Source organism: Ranitomeya imitator, chromosome 1, assembly GCF_032444005.1.
Source record: "Ranitomeya imitator isolate aRanImi1 chromosome 1, aRanImi1.pri, whole genome shotgun sequence".
In the NCBI taxonomy this organism is placed as follows: domain Eukaryota; kingdom Metazoa; phylum Chordata; class Amphibia; order Anura; family Dendrobatidae; genus Ranitomeya; species Ranitomeya imitator.
In genome coordinates, this window is record NC_091282.1 from 1245236419 (window position 1) to 1245253247 (window position 16829).

Here is a 16829-nt window from a genome sequence, read left to right on the forward strand (position 1 = left end):
ATCGAGAGCCAGCTGACCAGTACCCTACCTCAAGAAGAATTCCAGGAACTCAAGTCAAAGAATCAGGAATTATTACGATTACACAGAGTAGAGTTGGAAAAGAGGAAAAGATCCAAATTTCTGAGAGACACCGAGGACTACTTACAGAACCGGGTCTACCAATGGCGAGATACTCGGCATTCCACCAGGCGTCACAGCTCGCTAAGCTCTTCTGGTTCCATCGACAGCAGGCCCGGCACCTCAAATTCTTCTTCCTCCCATTCTTTTTTAGGGAACAACCGCGGCCGTTCAAAGGGAAAACGAGGTGGGGGGGCCAATGCCGCCGGGGAACCCCGAAATCAGATGGCGACACGCTCACAGGTAAGGACCTCCCGCTGGTAGTCAACATCTCTTCCAAGAACCTGGACACATATCAACTGGCTGTACTCCAGAAGGGTTTATCCTTTTGCCCTATGTATAAGTTCAATTCGTTTGAACTCAACATGGACCTGCAGAGGTTCTATCGCAACATCAGATTGCGTGTACACTTCTCGGAACAACCTGCCGTACTGAATTCCTCCAGGCAGGATAAGACTCTACTTGAACTCCAGGATTTGGGGTTACGGACTCCTAGCTCCTACATGCCACCACGATCCAACCCACCAGTGGAAACTTTTGTTTCCCTTGTCGAGAGGGACATCCACACATTGACTAGGGAGATGGACCGGGGGAGGTTCCAGTTCCATTCCAATCTCACACATGCCGAGAGACTCTCATTGGATCAACTTTCATCGGATAAATCCTTAATTATCAAACCAGCAGATAAGGGCGGGGCAACGGTGATTATGGATAGGTCTGACTATCTTGAGGAGGTGTTTAGACAACTGGGGGACACCACAGTATACAAAATAATACCACATAACCCTCTGAACCTACTGATCAAAAAAATCGCACCCGTCGTAGACTTCCACTTCCAAGCAGGCACCATTGACAAAAAAATGAGAGATTTTCTCATTAAAAAGGATCCTATTACCCCTATATTTTATATCCTGCCTAAAATACACAAATGACTAGTCAAACCACCTGGCCGGCCTATTGTGTCCCTAACCGACTCGGTTCTGTCACCTTTATCCATGGTATTGGAAAAAATTCTCACACCACTAGTTAAAACTACCCGCTCTTTCTTATTGGATACTAATGATTTCATTCAGGTCATTAAGTCTTTGGGCCCCATATCCCCTTCTTCCCTCTTGATAACCTGGGATGTCAACAGCCTCTATACATCGATAGTCCACGAGAAAGGCTTAGCAGCTACCGATAGACTCCTACATGATAACAAAGTAGACATCAAAATCCGTCATCTCTGTGCCGACCTATTGGGCCTGGTACTCAAAGAAAATTATTTCTTGTTCCAGGACACCTTTTATGCCCAACAGCAAGGCACCGCGATGGGCGCGAACGTAGCGCCCCCTTACGCCATAGCGTACATGGCGATTTTTGAACAAGATTTTGTGTACAATCATCCTCTATTTATGAGTCACTGCAAGGTTTGGCGGAGATATATCGATGATATATTCTGCATCTGGGACGGTCCAATTGAATCACTCCTGCCTTTTGATCAACATATCAATGGTATCTGGCCTGAATTAAAATTCTCTTTACAACATGACACACACAGGATTAGCTTTTTGGATACTTTGATTTATAAGGAGAGGGGGGGTCACTTGGAGATCGATTTATACACTAAACCGACAGATCGCAATGGCCTCCTATTCTTCACCAGTTGCCACCCACCCTCCATTAAGAACTCTATTCCAAAATCACAGTTCCATAGGGTCGACAGGATAGTCTCTGATGAGAATTTAAAAAAAAACAGACTCATCGAGATGGAACACAAATTTGCTGATAGGGGGTACCCTCAGGGGATACTGACAGAGGCTAAACGTTACATGTCAATTAGTAAACCCAAGGACAAGCCCAAAAGAATCCCATTCGTCTCGACTTTTCACCCTTTTTCTGGCCTAGTACAGTCGACCATTCGGAGGCACTGGAATATCCTAACCAAAAGTTATCCTGACATTGCGGAGTTCAAATTGCCATTTCTGTCATGTTTCAAGCGAGCTAGGAATCTCAAGGATAGGTTAGTAAAGGCGGATGTTGGTCCAGGTACCCTGATTCCCAAACAGGTTTTTCTTCAAACTCAGAGAAGAGGCACATTCCCTTGCCTAAATTGTCTACAATGCAGTAATGTACAAAAGGGTCCCTCTGTTTTTCACCCACAGACTGGCAAGGCTATTCCCATTAAGGGTTTCTATACCTGCGAGTCGACATTTGTAGTCTATCTTATCAAATGCCCTTGCGGCTTGGCCTATGTGGGGGAAACCACACAAACGGTGAGGGATAGGGTGGCCCAACACAAATCTACGATCCGATGTAATAAGACACACCTCCCCCTTCCATTCCATTTCTCCGCCAAAAATCATAATATCGCTCAACTTCGGTTCCAGGTCCTTGAACAGGTTGACATCCCTAGAAGGGGCCAAAACCGCACCAAAATGCTCCAGAAAAGGGAAGCATATTGGATTTATACCTTACAGACCCTTGAACCAAAGGGATTAAATAGGGACTATGATGTATCAGCTTTTTTGTAAAGATACTGTGTACATTTTTATTGTAATTACATTGTATATTGACGTGTTTTTGTCTTGCTTTTAACTGTTTCATGCTCTTTTCTTTTCAGAACCGTTAATTGCACCCCACGCACTGAGCACTGGCCTTTTCTCACATGGTATAGTATTCCCTCACAATGCCATCTCTATATAGAGTATTATCTTTTTCTCTATATAGTGTTCCGATGTGACCACCACTTTATGGACCTGTTTCTCTCTTTGACTCTCTGGTCCACCATGCGTTTTGCCTTCTTACCAACCCCAGCACCCTGCTTATATCCGGTGTCCTGCCTGATATCCTCTGCGCTGCGACCCTGGCTTTATATGGCCTCTTTTCCTCTTGTCTCCATTGATTGTACTTCATTCCTTTGCGCAGGCGCTATCTCTCCCCGGCTCCCCTCCCCGGCCTCTCCCCCTGCTTCACGCATGCGCGGCCCCGCCGGTCATGTGACCTGGTGACGCGGCGCGTCAGCTGACCTTCAGGCAGCGGGCACTTAAACCCGGAAGTGCCTCTGCCGGTCAGCAGTCCCGGGAGTGCGCGTCTCTAGCGGTTCGGCGCCGGTGCCATTGGAGGTCTTAGGTACAGTAGCGCTCTGTCCTTGCTACACTGTCCTATTCACTCTGTCCTCTCCTCCCCTCCCTCTCCTTATCCCTTTGCCTTCTGTCATTTTCTGCTGCCTAGTTACCTCTTTATTGCTTTCCTTGTCCACAGCGCTTGGGCCATTGCGAGCTTCTCGCCTTTCTACAGCGCCCTGCTCCCGCTTCTCCAGGCTCTTTAAGGTAACCGCCGCAGCCCTATTGGGGACCCTTCTGCCTTAAGCCACTCACTCTTTTTATTACACCTTGTACTATATTTTACTCAGGCGCCATATTTTCCCGGACTCTGCCGTTTGTTGGCACCCCTGTGGGCCCACATTTACTCTTCGTGGCATTCAGGTACTTCTAATAAGTGGAGGGGGGCCTTCCTATTTTCTTGAGCTTTATTTTCTTGAGCTTGGTTTTATTTCTTGCCTATCCTGGCCAGGGTCGCTGGTCCACACTACTCTGTGCTATTGCATCCGTAGATCTGATTTCCCTTTATACAGGCTCCTGATGGTCACATACTGGGACTAGTCTTATCATATAGCATGCCCTTTCAGGCTTCACCACTAGTTCTCCTACACTATTCTCGTCATATGGCATTTTTGATGTGGTTCTTTATGCTCCTTTTATGTACTCATGGTTTTTGCTTCTGTGTTATAGGCACCTCATCTCGCACTCTAGCCCCCTGGTCCCGCGTATTGGGAGTTCACCTTATTTGCAGTATCCTTTATTTTTAAGTTGGGGTGGTCATTTCTTGGCCCACTTTGTTAATCCTTAGCTGGGACTGGAGGTCATCACCTGCTTATATCCTTCTCCTATACACGTTCACAGTCCATAGATCTCCTGAACAAGGCTCACGACTCACGGAACACCAGGCCGGATCCACCTAGTCCGCCTCAGTCGTTGTTTGTCATTTCTCTATTGATGTATTTGATTTTCTCAAGTATATTATAAATATGCCTATATTGAGACTGTGCATCATGTTACCTATTCTAACAACATTTCTTTGTATTTTGATATATGTATTTCAGTAATCCAATAACTGTTTCTGATGAAGGTCTTTGTAGACCGAAAACGTTTAACAATTAAGCTGGATGCACTAAATAAATGAATTATTCACTTCTGATCATGCAAAAAGTTCGTCTGAGTGCCAAGTATCTATTGCTTTGATTTGACGGGTTGGAAACCTAACTTGTGCACCCCCAAGAAGCCAAGAGTGCCGTGCTTTATATTGCTACTTATTTGAGTATTGTCATAAATGTAATAGCAGAATAAGACCAATTTCATAGACAATCTCTTGATAGGGGATGTGACACCTCATTTTGAGCATTGAAGCATGGATTGTTAGGACTGGTGGAACGCACCAAATATAAATTAGAGGCGATATTGGTTGTGTTCGCAGTCCGGGGTCCACCGTGCAGAAAAGACACCTGCTGCTCGGTAATGATGGACTCTATGGCAGTGTTAAGAGAATACACACGTGTTAGCTTCACCTGGTATGAAGGAAGCGAACCCTGTTGCATCGTAGGGCCGCCACACCGCACAGAGAGTGCAAGAAAGAAGTCACAGAACTGTGCCCCGAGACTCAGGATGGAGTCCTTCTAGACTTCTTGCGCTCGACACCACAACAGATGTGCCAGGGAAAACTACACTAAAGATTTATTGCACAAGAATACGTGCAGAGCAGATCTGGCGGATGCCACTAACCACTCTAACTCAGGCCAGGAAGGCGCACTATTTGCGTATGGCGCGGCACTGGTGGTCGCTGCTAATAGATGCAGTCTCTTGTGCTAAATGTGTGGGATAGCACTGTCAGTCGCTAGGTAGCTCCACCATTCGCGAGCAGTCATCAACACTAGGAAGGGGAATGATTAGGAGCTTTCATACACTGACAGGCATACATCTACACACACATGTAACAGGTTTGCACTAGCGCATGGCCGAGTGGCCATGCAAACCTTTTATAGTAGTACTGCTCCGGGACCTTCCTGATGGTCCAATAGGAGCTGAAACAGGACCTGAGTATGTGACCCCCGACCTCCAATGTGAGGTCATCCAGTGGGCATGTTCAATATGGAAAAAGCAGGACCAAGTCCCTGCAACACCTGCTTGCTGCTGATCAGTGCTGGCTACAAAGGCAGAGCCTGGAAAGACAGCAGTAACCAAGCGCACAGTATCAGCTTGAGTCAGATGCTGGAATCGACGTCTCTGCTGAGCAGGTTCCACTGCGGCTGGAGGAGCATGGGAGACCGCAGTGGACATGGTTTGAGATTCCCAATGTGCAGCGGCAGGAACTCGACACCTAACATGGATTCATCAGAAACTGCTAGAGTAAAGAGAGCTAACATATCATTGCAATTCTTTATGGTACATCCTCCCATTGTGGACTGGTACTTGAAGTGGGTTATCAGATGGAGAGCAGACACAAAGTCTGTAGAAAAGGCTGGGAGGTTATACTTATCGCCTGAGGAGATTCCTGTATTTGAAATAATGATAGTCAGACATTCTGTCACCCATGTTCTGTTATGAATATGGAAGTGCATGTGGCAGACATAGATCCTGTAGTTATAGGATGCAAATTTTCGGCGTCGTGATGAAGTGACAAACATAATGCATTTACTTACATCACTGCGCAGTCTGCACATCAGCCCCAAATTTATATCGGCCAGATGGACAAGTTGAATATGCCATGTCTTCTATCGAAAGAAAGCTAAATCATTATAAGAAACATGTCATTAATATCTCTCGCCTGTTTCCTCCAGATGGCAAATATTCTAAAGGTTGGAGATCTTCTAATTTTTTGGAACCTAGTTCCATCCCAATTACGTGCCTTCAGCTAAGATCATCACAGTAGATAAAAGTAGATTCTGAATTATTATCATGGTCCAGTGCTGTGCAATATATCCTGCTGTAGGATGGTTCCATTTCCAACTGGAGAGCTCACCCTCCATAAAGATCTGGCGGCATCTCCATGACATCACGTCTAGTAATTTTCTTTTGAATACCCCTTTTATTTTATGTCATTGTATATATTGCATTGTTTTGTCCCCTTTTGTAGCATCTTTTGTATCTTTTTTTATAAACACTGTTTACCTGTCAGACTAAATTTATTAAATTCAATAGTTTTGTTCCTCTTGTTCTATAAACCACATCTCTGAAACCTTGTAAGACCTGTTAGGAGTCGAGTTTCCTCTGCTGCACAGGGGGAATCTCGATCCATCTCTGCTGCGGTCTCCCATCCTGCATCGGCTGCAGTGGGGTCTGCTCAGTGGAGGCGTCACTCCCAGCGTCTCGCTGGGACTGATTCTGTGCAAAGGGTTACTACTGCCTTTTCTGGCCCTCCTGTTGTACCATGCACTGATCTGCGGCGAGCGGGCTTCTCTGGGACTAAGTCCTAATTTACACACACTGAGCATGCCCAGGGCAAGATCTTCCGTTAGAGATTGAGGGTCTCATGCTCAGGTACTGCAGCACATCCCATTGGTCCTCCAGGAAGGTCCTGAAAGGGCAAAACTTTGGTAGCAGCTTCCTGTGCTGCAACTATATAAACTGCGCATGACCGCACGGCCATGCGCTAGTATTGTCTTGATATTATGTGTGTGTGTATGTTGAAGGATGAAAGCTCCTAAATATCCCATTCCTAGTGTTGTTGTCTGTTTGTTAATGGAGGTAGCTATCTAGCACCCGACTAGCCATCAGCACGTAACACACATTACAGCGTCCAGTTGCTGTGTCCGCCAGTACGGCGCCGTGCGCTTTCTCTGCGCTTTCCTGACCCAAGCCTGGGTGGTTAGTGGCGTCCGTCAGTGCGGCGCCGCACGCACTCTCGTGCCTTTATATATTATTATTTATGTTTCTCTGACACCCCAGTTGCGGTGTCGAGCGCATGAGGTCTTCTAAACTCAAATCTCCAGTCTGGGGTTTGAGATTAGAGACTCCTTTCTTGCGCTCTATGTATGGTACCGCGGTCCTGTGACGCAACAGGGTCGCTTCCTTAACACAGGGTGAAGTTAACCCATGTGTGTATTCTTATAGTACCGCCATATAGTCCGTCTCTACTAGCAGCAGGGTTTTTAACTGCACGGTGGACCTCGGACTGCGAACGCACCTAGTACCATATCATCTTATACTTGGTGCGTTCCGCCAGTCCTTAACATAATACTAGCGCCAGGGTCTGGCTAGTAAATGGCGGACATTCAGCAATCTTTGCGGTATATCCAGCAGCTGGAGGGTAGGTTGGCGGCTCTCGAGCCGTTTTCCAAGACTTTGTGAACGACATCTTCCGGGATATGCTCACCACCTCGGTCGTAGTCTATCTGGATGATATTCTCATCTACTCTCCAGATATTGACTCCCATCGGAGAGATGTTCGCAAAGTCTTCGACCTCTTATGGGCAAACTTCCTCTACGCCAAGTTGGAGAAGTGTGTGTTTGAGCAGGAGTCCTTGCCTTTCCTTGGTTATATCGTCTCTGCCCAGGGTTTGGCTATGGATCCTGCCAAGCTACAGGCTGTAATGGACTGGCAGGAACCCCATTCTCTTAAAGCGGTGCAGCGCTTTATGGGGTTCATTAATTACTATCGCCAGTTCATTCCACACTTCTCAACTTTGGTAGCTCCCTTGGTTGCCCTCACCAAGAAGGGAGCAAATCCCAAGTTGTGGTCAGAGGAGGTCTCCAAAGCCTTTCTCTCGATCAAGTCACACTTCGCTAGCGCTCCCATCCTACATCGCCCCGATGTAGATAAACCATTTATCTTGGAGATGGATGCCTCATCCGTTGGTGCTGGAGCAGCCCTTTTCCAAAAGGATGCTCAAGGTCGGAAGCATCCTTGCTTCTTCTTCTCCAAGACCTTCACACCAGCGGAGATGAATTATTGGATCGGGGATAGGGATTTGCTAGCCATGAAGTTGGCTTTTTCAGAGTGGAGGCACCTCTTGGAGGGAGCTCGCTTTCCCTTCCAAGTCTTCACTGACCACAAGAACTTGGTATATCTACAAACGGCCCAGCGGCTGAATTCTCGCCAGGCTAGATGGTCCCTGTTCTTCTCCCGGTTCCATTTTACTCTCCATTTCTCCATCGTCTCATTGGGGGACACAGGACTATTGCCGCCAGGAGGCTGACACTAAGTAGACAAAAAAAAAGTTAGCTCCTCCTCCATAGTATACACCTTGACACTGGCCCTGACAGCTCCAGTTTATGCTTAGTGTCTGTAGGAGGCACATCTCTGGGTTTTCCCAGATTCATTCTACCTTGAGGATAAGACAGGGGTGACGGACCTTTTTGAAGGGGTCCGATCTCCCCAAACCAACAACGGGCGAGCACGTGTGAGTGTCGCCTCTACGTATCCTTTCCCACGACGTGGGATTGCCGGACTTAAAACCTGACCACCCTGAGGTAACAAAACCCTAGGTTGTACAGGCATTCATGCATTGTCCGTGCAGCCTCCACTTCAATCACCAATGCATTGGACTACGGTGCTTAAAGGAGGCAGACGGTCCCTCTCCTCACCTTCTGAAAGGTGAAGGAGTTAGGGTGCCTGCACCGTCTTTTCCCATATGTATCTATGTATATATATATTTCTTTATATGGGATTTACGTGTATGCCTCTTTTCTAACCTTGTGTGTTGTCAGAGGCTGCGGGGGGGGCTCCTGCTTCATCGCGCGGTCTCAGGTGGTAAATCGCCATGCTGCACTCAGTGCAGTGCCGGATCCATCGTCTCTCCATAGCTAAAGCACGGGCGGAAGTCCCACCCCTAGCATCTTTCTTCCAGCGGCCCGCTGCATCATGGTCGCTGTAGTTTCCTGCAGGATCATGGGCGGAAGTTCCGCCCCTAGCGACTTTCCTCCGGCGGCCCGCTGCATCATGGTCCCTGCAGTTTCTTGCAGGGTTGTGGGCGGAAGTTCCACCCCCTTCGGCGGCGCGTACTTCCGATTTCGCGCTCCCAGCGTTTCTAGGAGAGCGCAGGTATGGGGAAAATCAAGTCCCCTGTTTTGGCCTTTTGCACGACCCTTATGGTGGCTCCTCCCCCTTTCATGATCTTCATAAGGAAGGTTTTCTCTGCTCAGAGCTCGGTTAGTGTGGTGCTCAGAACCGACGGGGACACAGGACTGGGGTAAGTGCTACTTCCCTCAGCCTGACAGCAGTCTTTTGCTCTAGACACAGTAGCTCATAAGGCGTTTCATAGCAGCAACAGCAGCAATAGTCATCATGTCTAGAAGGACTAAGTCTCACACCGTCCTGTATTCCTCATGCATTACTTGCCGGGCTTCTTTTCCGCATGCGCAAACTAGCCATTTCTGTGAAGCTTGCGACTCCGAACGCGTTCAGGAGCCCCCGCCTGCTACCCCGCCTGCTATTCTGCCGGGTATGCCTGTATCTGAGACTGCGGCATCTCCCCCTGAGTGGGTCGTATCCTTAACGCAATATATGGCGTCTCTAACGAAGGCGGTTGAGTCCCTTCAAGCCCCTGTCGGGGACGTTCATCTATCTGCTTTGGAAAGATTCTCCGATTCTCAGGACCCTCCGTCCTGCAGGGGCCGTACTCACTCTAGGCAGACGCGGGGGAAGCGTACCCATACAGCGTCTCCCGGTCCATCGGGTACATCTGCATCTGTGAATTCCGTCTCTCGGTCTCCCTCACCTGTGGGAGTGAGTGGACATGGTTCAGACGTTGACTCTGAAGGGTCTTTTGATTTAGAAGCTCCTGATTAGCAGGAATCAGTTGACAGTCTCATTGAGGCCGTTAACCAGTCTTTGGGAGTAGAGGATGAAGCCACCTTACCTTCAGGTCATAAGTAGTGTTGAGCGATACCTTCCGATATCGGAAAGTATCGGTATCGGATAGGATCGGCCGATATTCAAAAAATATCGGATATCGCCGATACCGATACCCGATCCCAATGCAAGTCAATGGGACCAAAATATCGGAATTAAAATAAACCCTTTCTTTCCTTGTAGGTTCATTCTACATGAAGGAAAACAACTAAGAATAATGCAGGATGTATTTGGGGAGGTGGCGGAGACATTAAAGTCATAGAGGTTTAGCCCAATCAAATAGAATAGCATGTTTTTTTTTTTTTTTAAAGACGTTCGGAGTGACAAAGATATTGACTATGTAAATTTTTTTTTTATTTTGTCAGATATTGATGTTTCACTATTCCACGCCCTTCCCCTTCTTTTTTTTTTACTTTTCCCACACTTTCATCTTCATCATCATCAGCATCTTTGACATCAACTTCTTCTTCACCTTATCCATCTTCTTCTTCATCCTTTACCATTTTTTTTTTTTTATTACATTCTTCATATTCATTTTATTCAACTATTATTATTCTTCCTATTCTACATATTCATTTTATTCAACTGTTATTATTCTTCCTATTCTACTTCTTCATCATATTCTCATTTGTGACAGGCATTCCCGTAGTTGTTATCTATAAAAGTTGGAAGATTACACCTTCCGTTCTGCAAGTCACAAAAGTTACATTTGTCCGCGTTCAGTTTGGCCTGCAGCATCAGGCTTTATCCAGGGGCACCACGAGGAGGAACGGACTCACCCCCATACACTGCTTAGTCTTCTTCTGCATATAATTTAGATAATATCTTTTGCTCTGATATTAAGTGTTATGCTTAATGTTCTTCTGCTCTTTGTTCTGCAGCCTCTTGTTCTTCTGCTTCTCGGTCTTCCATGTCGTCGTCTCCAGGGTCGTCGTCTCCAGTGTCGTCGTCTCCGCCGTCGTCGTCTCCGCCGTCGTCGTCTCCGCCGTCGTCATCTCCGCCGTCGTCGTCGTCGTCATCGGGGTGGTCTTCCGGGTCGTCGACGTTAGGGTCTTCAACTTGTAAATGTAGCAGAAGGTACAAGAAGGCTGAGAAAATGCCAAGAACCAGCTGATGGAACTGGAACTCGGATGGCTACCCGAAGGTTCAAGACAAGAGCATATGGAACTACCGAGGACCAGCTGATGTTACTGGAACCCGGTTACTAAGCAGGAGGTACCCGTGCTAAAAAGCACTACCAAGGACCGCCTGACGTTGGCGGAACTCGGATACCCAGAAGGAGGCACCTAAGCCAAAGGCTCTGCCCGGAACCAGCTGACGGTACTGGAACCAGGATGGGGAGCAGAAGGTACAAGAGCAAAAGACACTGCCGAGAACCAGCTGACAGTGCTGGAACCAGGTGGTGGACCCGAAGGCCCACAGGAGAGGAGAGAACAGCTAGGCCGCGAGGCAGCCGCAGTTACCGAACCCCAACAGTCCTACAGGGGGAGCTTGGCCTACTGGAACTACAGAACCAGCCTTGACTACCAATTCATGCAGCCCAAATAGGAAGCTCCTAAACTGGAGGCACCCTGGAGTTGGCTAACTCGACCGCAACACGACGGGGCAACGCAAAGGTGTCTCAGTGAGTTTGACAGTACCCAGAAACAGCTGACGGTGCTGGAACCAGGCTGGGCACGAGGGAGTACCCGTGACAAAAACACTGCCGAGAACCAGCTGGCGGTGCTGGAACCCAGATGCGTTGCCTCAGTGTGCAAGAGCCAACCCGGTTACTAAGCAGGAGGTACCCGTGCTAAAAAGCACTACCAAGGACCGCCTGACGTTGGCGGAACTCGGATACCCAGGAGGAGGCACCTAAGCCAAAGGCTCGGCCCGGAACCAGCTGACGGTGCTGGAACCAGGAGGTGGACCCGAAGGCCCACAGGAGAGGAGAGAACAGCTAGGCCGCGAGGCAGCCGCAGTTACCGAACCCCAACAGTCCTACAGGGGGAGCTGGGCCTACTGGCACTACAGAACCAGCCTTGACTACCAGGTCACGCAGCCCACATGGGAAGCTCCTAAACTGGAGGCACCCTGGAGTTGGCTAACCTGACCGCACCACGACGGGGCAAGCAAAGGCGTCTCAGTGAGCTTGTCACAACCCAGAAACAGCTGACGGTGCTGAAACCAGGCTTGGCACGAGGGAGTACCTGTGACAAAAACACTGCCGAGAACCAGCTGGCGGTGCTGGAACCCGGATGCGTTGCCCCAGTGTGCAAGAGCCAATGGCACGACCGAGGACCAGCTGACGGTGCTGGAACCCGGTTACTAAGCTGTAGGTGCCTGCGCTTAAAAGCACTAACAAGGACCGCCTGACGTTGGCGGAACTCGGATACCCAGGAGGAGGCACCTAAGCTAAAGGCTCGGCCCGGAACCAGCTGACGGTGCTGGAACCAGGAGGTGGACCAGAAGACCCACAGGAGAGGAGAGAACAGCTAGGCCGCGAGGCAGCCGCAGTTACCGAACCCCAACACTCCTACAGGGGGAGCTGGGCCTACTGGCACTACAGAACCAGCCTTGACTACCAGTTCACGCAGCCCACATAGGAGGCTCCTAAATTGGAGGCACCCTGGAGTTGGCTAACTCGACCGCAACACGACGGGGCAACGCATAGGTGTCTCAGTGAGTTTGACAGTACCCGGAAACAGCTGACGGTGCTGGAACCAGGCTGGGCACAAGGGAGTACCCGTGACAAAAACACTGCCGAGAACCAGCTGGCGGTGCTGGAACCCGGATGCGTTGCCCCAGTGTGCAAGAGCCAATGGCACGACCGAGGACCAGCTGACGGTGCTGGAACCCGGTTACTAAGCTGTAGGTGCCTGCGCTTAAAAGCACTACCAAGGACCGCCTGACGTTGGCGGAACTCGGATACCCAGGAGGAGGCACCTAAGCCAAAGGCTCGGCCCGGGACCAGCTGACGGTGCTGGAACCAGGAGGTGGACCGAAGGCCCACAGGAGAGGAGAGAACAGCTAGGCCGCGAGGCAGCCGCAGTTACCGAACCCCAACAGTCCTACAGGGGGAGCTGGGCCTACTGGCACTACAGAACCAGCCTTGACTACCAGTTCACGCAGCCCACATAGGAAGCTCCTAAACTGGAGGCACCCTGGAGTTGGCTAACCCGACCGCACCACGACGGGGCAAGCATAGGCGTCTCAGTTAGCTTGACACAACCCGGAAACAGCTGACGGTGCTGAAACCAGGCTTGGCACGAGGGAGTACCTGTGACAAAAACACAGCCGAGAACCAGCTGGCGGTGCTGGAACCCAGATGCGTTGCCTATTAAAGATTGTCTTCCTAGAGCCCCAACTAGCGGTGTTGGAGCAAAGGGTAAGCAGGGGGAGCAGAGTGTAGGCCGAAGCCTGCACTGGAGGCAGCTTTGTGTCTGCGTTGCGTTTGCAGGACACTTTGCCGGCTACACAGTGGGGGAACAGCTGGCGGTGCTGAACCCAACTAACACATTGGCTGGTGTTTTTCTCTGTGCAGCTAGCACTTCAGGGCAAAAACTAGCGGTGTTAGAGCCCAGGGTCAGCAGGAGGAGGAGAGGAGCAGAGTGTAGGCCGAAGCCTAGTTGAACCAATTTCAAAGGTATTCCTCAGGTGTTGCAAGGTACAAGAGCCACACCTTGAACAGCATTAATGCTGCACAAGTCAAAGGTTGCTCTCTTAATTTTGCTCCTTTCACACGCTGAATAAAACACGTACACTATTTAGCCCATTATACTGTCAAACAGTAGTGGAGGCGTGACTTGTCTTTTTAAGGAGACGCAGCACAGGTGTCAAAATTTACACCTAGGTACTGGGCGCAGATTCCTGAGCGTTGTTATTTGCAGTACAGGAGACTGCGCTCTTGTGTTATCCCTTGGCAATACCCTGTTAGTGCAGGCCGTCTTATGACCTCATTTCATGTTGGCCGGTGCGGTTAACGATGGCCATAAATCCCAGACCCACAGTGCCTTTTCATAAAGTCACACTGCGGTGCTGGGATTCGTGGCCTTGTGCAGTAAATATGTTCGCCGCTCACACATGTCCTTACACCTGCTTCAGACTGGGCGGCCTCAGCTGATCCCTTATCGCATGCCGCGGCCATGAGGCCGCACAGTCTGAAGAAGGTAAAAGCAAAGCAATATAACAGGGACCAAAAAAGAAGAAAAACATACACGGCAAAGAACTATTAAAAATATGGCTTTATTAAAGGAAATGCCAATGATTTACTCAAATAAAAACAGAAAAACCCCCTGACGAAGGTTTAATACCGAAACGCGCGTCGGGTACGCGCCGGCACAGGAGAGAGCCCCCACAGGTAGAGAGATCTTATAACTTTGTTTGTACAGCCGCACTTTATTCCATGCACATTCAGACAGGTGCTATTACTATGTTTGTCTGATAGTGATTTGCAGGAGTGCACTTTAACTATTTCTGAGTGGTGTGTCAGCACATTATCACTTTAATAATTTTTGCACCTTACTGGAGCTTTGGTGGTTATAGTATTGGGTTTTATTAACCCCCTGTTTTATTAAACCCCCCCTTTTTTTCTTGGTTTACACATTGTTTTTTTCACTTGGTTTTTTATGATGCATTATAAATGTATGGGATTTTTTGCAGTCAGGTGAAGAAATTATCTTCACTTTATTTTATTTTGTACACGACAATTTTCATATAAACATACTTTTTAACACACATATATAATTTATATATATATTTTTTTATATAATTTCACATTGAGAGATTTTATCCTTACATGCTATAGTGTTTGGTGTACAACTTGTTAACTATATATATTTTATATTGTGGGGGCCATATTGCTTTTTAATTTTTATAATCCTGTTGCCTCGCGGATGTGGTTTTACTGTTTTTATTTGAGTAAATCATTGGCATTTCCTTTAATAAAGCCATATTTTTAATAGTTCTTTGCCGTGTATGTTTTTCTTCTTTTTTGGTCCCTGTTATATTGCTTTGCTTTTACCTTCTTAAGCAGTGGTTTCACTGCAATCGGGCACAGCGCACCCTGGTGGTTGATTCTATATATTTATATATATCACTTTTGTGGATAATAGTATATTAGTGCAACTTATACACACCAATTTTGGGTATACTGTGTCATTTATCCAACAATCTGAAGAAGGCGGAAGGAGGGGAGTGAAGACATTCGAACATATGCACTGCTCGTGCCCATCAATCACACCCTCGCAGTCAAAATATATGAGACAACGAGGGGCGTTGTGTCGGGCAGGGCGGACGCACAGGCACAGCCAGCCAACCAATGATGTCAGAAGACGAGCAGCGCTAACAATGGGGGTGCTGCGTGTCATTAAAAAGGAAAGTCATACCTCTGGGACATTGTAATGGTCTCTAATGAGACACATTTTGTATGTGTTGAGTTCCACGTGGGCAAGGAGAAAAAGTCAGCCACCTTGTACAAATGCAGCAGTACTGCTGTACTAGGTGGCTGTTATACATAGAAACACCTGGGGGTGGGGGGCAGGCTCCCTTCAATTTCAGTTCATGTGCCTGCGTGGCGTTTTCAGGACACGTTGCCGGCTACACAGCAGGGGAACAGCTGGCGGTGCTGAACCCCACTAACACATTTTCTGGTGTTTTTCTCTGTGCAGCTAGCACTTCCGGGCAAAAACTAGCGGTGTTTGAGCCCAGGGTCAGCAGGAGGAGGAGAGGAGCAAAGTGTAGGCCGAAGCCTGCACTGGTGGCAGCTTTTGTTCTGTTGTGCCAGCGTGGCTTGTGCTGGACACGTTGCCGACTACACAGCAGGGGAACAGCTGGCGGTGCTGAACCCCACTGACACATCAGCTAGTGTTTTTTCTGTGTAGACAACACTTCCAGGTGGCAACTGACAGTGTTGAAACCCAGGGAATCAAAGAGGAGCAGAGTGTAGGCTGAAGCCTGCAGTGGAGCAAGTTGAAAGGGAACCTTTAACCCCCCCCAGGCATTTGTTGCTGAAAGAGCCATCTTGTACAGCAGTAATACTGCACATGGAAAATGGTGGCTCCGAAAACTATGCTCCTTGCAAACGCTGAAGTACACACTTATATAATGTGTCCCCTCACACCATCAAACCGTCCCGGAAGTGGGACTTTCCTTTGTAATGTGACACAGCACAGCCGTCATTCCAACCCCCTTGGTGCCGTGCGCCACCTCCTCAACGTTGTTTGGTTCTGTCACGGAGCCCGCGCTGTAATGTTATCCCTTGGCCATGCACAGTTAGCGGTGCCCGTCTTCTGACATCATTTAGGTGTCAGGCTGGCAGTGCCTGTGCGTCCAAGCTGCCCGAGATCCAACCTCGCAGTGTCATCTAATGTAATCCCACTGCGGGCCAGGGATCCATGGGCATGCGCAGTGCATATCATCGCCTCTCACTCACCTCCTTCCTGCTTCTTCAGACTGTGCGGCGTCACGGCCGTGGCATGCTATTAGGGTTCAGCTGACGTCGCCTAGTCTGAAGAAGCGTGGAGAAGGGGAGTGAGAGGCTAGTATATGCACTGCACATGGCCATGGATACCAGGCCCACTGTGGGATCACATTAGACGACACTGCGAGGTGGGATTTCGGGCAGCGTGGGCGCACAGGCGCAGCCAGGACGACAACAAATGATGTCAGAGGATGGGCAGCGCAAACTGTGCATGGCCAAGGAAAAACATAACAGCGCAGGGTCCATGACGGAATCAAACAACGCTAAGGAGGCAGCGCACGGTGCCAAGGGGGTAGCAATGACGGCTGTGCTGCGTCACATTACAAAGGAAAGTCCCACCTCCGGGACGGTTGGACGGTGTGAG

General features: G+C 48.8%; 1 long non-coding RNA gene across 1 annotated transcript; it reads left to right on the forward strand.

Moving 5' to 3' along the window:
• The first annotated feature begins 311 nt into the window (after positions 1-311).
• LOC138658403 (uncharacterized) lies at positions 312-4356 on the forward strand. The gene is made up of 4 exons (XR_011317491.1): positions 312-360; positions 2720-2767; positions 3891-3950; positions 4062-4356. It is a non-coding gene; the product is annotated as an uncharacterized lncRNA (long non-coding RNA).
• Positions 4357-16829: the final 12473 nt, after the last annotated feature.